Source organism: Drosophila persimilis, unplaced genomic scaffold (assembly GCF_003286085.1).
Source record: "Drosophila persimilis strain 14011-0111.01,24,50 unplaced genomic scaffold, DperRS2 tig00001387-arrow-arrow-pilon, whole genome shotgun sequence".
Lineage (NCBI taxonomy): Eukaryota > Metazoa > Arthropoda > Insecta > Diptera > Drosophilidae > Drosophila > Drosophila persimilis.
In genome coordinates this window covers 236,877-241,084 of record NW_020825479.1, presented here as the reverse complement: position 1 = coordinate 241,084, position 4,208 = coordinate 236,877, and positions in this window count along the sequence as shown.

The window sequence follows — 4,208 nt, the reverse complement described above, 5'->3', positions numbered from 1 at the left end:
TGCTGGTTCTTCTGCGTCGCTGTCGGCGTAGCTGCAGTTGGGATTCCTAAGAAAATGCTTATGTTACATTTAAGGTCAGTTTGCTGATTCTTGGCTGGGGTCCATCCGGTTTATGCAACAGCCATGGCCCTCCCAACCTTGATCATCCTAATTCCGAAAAAAATAGGGCTTATGGATGATCCCTTTTTTCGCCGGGGGTCATACCTCACTCTCCCTCATCGATCCCTGCATGGCTCCTAAACAAAAATCTTCTAACAAATCATTTCCAAATCATTAACAATATTTATTTTTAACGATAGTGCCTAAAGCTAAATACATGCGTAGAAAGAAAATTATATATAGTTATAGGGCAATAAGAGAATTAAAATATAGGAATAATAATTTTAAATAATATGAATAATATATATGATCTCAAAAACAGATGGTAGGGTACTGGGAATAATTTCATGAATATTTAACTAGGAACTTTTGTAATTTAAGATTTCTTCATTTTTGTTATTTTCGTATTAATGCAAAAGTAAGGGTAACTAATCACCGTCGCATAGGTGTGAAGCACCTGCTGCCGCTGATCTGCGCTAAAGCTTAAAGCTTCCAAAGCTCTTGAGCTTTTCGTGGGCTTAAGGCCACTTTACAACAAAAAAAGCTCCAACATAATTTAGGGAAAAATCAAAGAATACGGCCGACCGGGCTCATGTATGGTTTTTTTTTGTTTGTCTCTTTATGTTCAAACATGAACATATTATCGTCAATACAATGCCACTTTCGGCCCCTTGCAGAATGTTTAAACATAAATAGATTATTGTACCCATCCACTCATGTAACAACACCGAACTCTAAAGAAATCACATAAAGTAGACAAGTTATGACTGCACTGGTGTAAACAGAGATCTGTAACCCATTAATACGACAACAAAACACAAGTGGAGAAAACACTTAACAAATGCGGTCCTAAAATAAAACTAATGTAAGCATGTACTCAAATAGACACCCTCAGTGAAGTGTATCCTCTGCGTAGGTCTAACGATAATTATAGACTACCAAATTGTACCTCCTACCTCATTGTCAAATCACATATAAGGTTCTGATTTTAAGAATAAAATCTGTTTTGAATTTACAACTCAACTAGCAAATGTCTAGACTTTTCTTTTAAGGTCTTACTATTTTGGTCCTTCGAGACTCTCCGTTGTTTCCCCCCTGTGGTAAGAGCACAGAGTTAAACCAGCTTCCTTGAGACTGAACAAGTGTCTAGTTCACTGACAGCGAAAGGTAGCAAAATAAAAAACTTTGATTTCCCTCCTATAGGAAGGAACAGAGTATAAAATAAATTAATGAAACGAAAGTTTCAATTAATAATTTGGAAAAATACGAGCTAAACAGGCTGTATTTTTAATAGATAACTGGGTATATCTATTGTGATCGGAGAATAAAAAAAAAATAAATAAAAATTAATGAAACGGAAGTTTTGATTAATAATTTGGAAAAAAACGAGCTGGACAGGCTGTATTTTAATAGATAACGAAATATGCATATCTATTGTAATTGAAAAATAAAAATTTTTCGCGACGTTGGCGTTTTCGAGGCCGGAACATCGAAAGAGAAAAAATAATAATCCGAAACATCGAAAGTGCTTAATGGCTAGAATTTAAAAAAAAAAGTTGCAAATAACTGTGACTGTGAAAAATAAATATATAAATGGGTTTGTGTGTGCCCACTGTGCCAGCAACAATAACTGCAGCGACAGGAAGATCAGCGACACCGACTTAAGCAGAGGCAACACCAGCAGCAGCGACAGCGATATCAGCAGCAGCGACGTTAGCAGAGGCAACACCAGCAGCAGCGACAGCGATATCAGCAGCAGAGACGTAAGCAGAGGCAACACCAGCAGCAGCAACAGCGGTATCAGCAGCAACGACTTCAGGGGCAGCAGTAACAACAACAGCAGAAGCAGAATTCATCAGCTAAGTCTGTTATTTCAAATTGTTTTTAAGCCAAATTAAGTAAAAGTAAAAAAAAATTAAACTAAGATGTTGTCGGAACAAATAATTAAGCTATTAAAAGCTCAAGCAGTGATAGCAAGGGAGATTAAAAAGATAGAAGCTGGTCATTTGACCAGCGATGTAATCCAAAGGTTAGGAGACCTTAAAAACAAAGTTACAGGCAATAATTCTGCACTGTTAACATATGGAGTAACAGTACGAAAAAATGATTAAAAATATAGAGGACATACATAAAAAGTATGTAGAGTCAAAAAACAATGAAACATTAACGAAAGGGAAGGTAGAAAAAACAAAGTTACAATCAGTGGAGACTGGAACTTTGAAGGAAGACATAGAGCCCAAAATTGACAATAGCATAGAAAAAGTATCTGAGGAAATCATCAGAATAGTGGAAAACCTGAGGACATATTTAGAGCAAACCATGCAGAGGTTTGATCAGGCTAAAATGGGAGAGTGTAGAATAAGAAAAGAAAAAATTGAGTTCCTCAGTAAAAGACTGAGCTCAAAAATTGAGGAGTATTATCATAGCTATGAAACAAACGACAGCTTCGACAATCAGATCGGAGATTTGGAATTTGATATTCAAAGCAAGTTGAGCCACCTAGAAGTTAGGATGCAAACCATAGCTGAAGAAAACAGCATGGATACTAAAGGGGCAACGGTAAAAAAAGAAGATATCTGTGGCATCCACAATTTTGACGATACGAGAAAACTAAAAACGCAGAATCGTAGAAGATGACTATATCTTCTAGAGTGCAAAATCTGAACCAGATCGTATAATTATTACAGCCAGAATCACGAAAACAATTTCACTCTTTCTCGCTCTGTCTCACTCTAACACACAGGTTTCATGGTCGGTTTTGCCAATTACAAAATATGAGTTCAAGGATCTCAGAACCTATAAAAGCCAGAGCAACCAAATTTGGTATCCACACTCCTGTGATATCGGACCTTGACCGTTTCCTGTCCAAATTTCGCCACACCCCCTTCCGCCCCCGCAAAGGACGAAAATCTGAGGCAACCACAAATCTCAGAGACTATTAAGGCTAGAGTAACCAAATTTGGTGCACACACTCCTTTAAGATGTCACTATAAAACGTATATCTCAGAATTTCGACTGCGCCAGTTACAGGTTCCAGAGAGGAGGTAATTGTCCTTGCTATAGGTGCTGGAAACTGTTGAAGGGGAAAAGGGGTTCCCTTAAATGATGAATGCCGATTTGGAGGTGTTCTCTATGTGATATAATTATACACGTTTATTGCAGTTTTAAGATAGTCGGAGTGACAATTGTATTCCGGGTGGGATTCTAGAATTGACTGCCTGGTCAGTGGCGATCACTGACTTATGTATGCGGCTCTGCTGCTGGTTCTTCTGCGTCGCTGTCGGCGTAGCTGCAGTTGGGATTCCTAAGAAAATGCTGATGTTACATTTAAGGTCAGTTTGCTGATTCTTGGCTGGGGTCCATCCGGTTTATATTGTAGACAATGTTGGCTGTGTTGATGGTATATGCTTAGGCGGCATAAACATCGTGCTCGTGTCACTTGAGCAGTGGATGTTTATGCTGAGTTGAGTCGTGGTGGTTTAGCGGGGGGCATCTCGAGGGGTGCCGGGACGGTAACTCACGCGCTGGCTCCGGCTGTATGGTCGGTAGTATGGGGTGGTGGGGGGGGGGGGGGGGGGGGGGGGTGTTCCTATACTGGTGCTTTCCTATACGTGCCCGCGTCGATGCCTTATCTTATTATTTTTGTTCGCGTGCAATACCCTGCGTATGACCGTATGACTAGTGTTAGGGGGTTGGGGAAGGAGGATGAGGAGGCTGTGGGAATTAGAAGGCACGAAGGAATTAAGCCGAAAGGGAAGCGGGCTACCGACGGGTAGCTGTGCTGGTGTTGGATGCAACAGCCATGGCCCTCCCAACCTTGATCATCCTAATTCCGAAAAAAATAGGGCTTATGGATGATCCCTTTTCTCGCCGGGGGTCATACCTCACTCTCCCTCATCGATCCCTGCATGGCTCCTAAACAAAAATCTTCTAACAAATCATTTCCAAATCATTAACAATATTTATTTTTAACGCTAGTGTCTAAAGCTAAATACATGCGTAGAAAGAAAATTATATATAGTTATGGGTTGAGTATAAGCTAGGGCAATAAGAGAATTAAAATATAGGAATAATAATTTTAAATAATATGAATAATATATATGATCTCA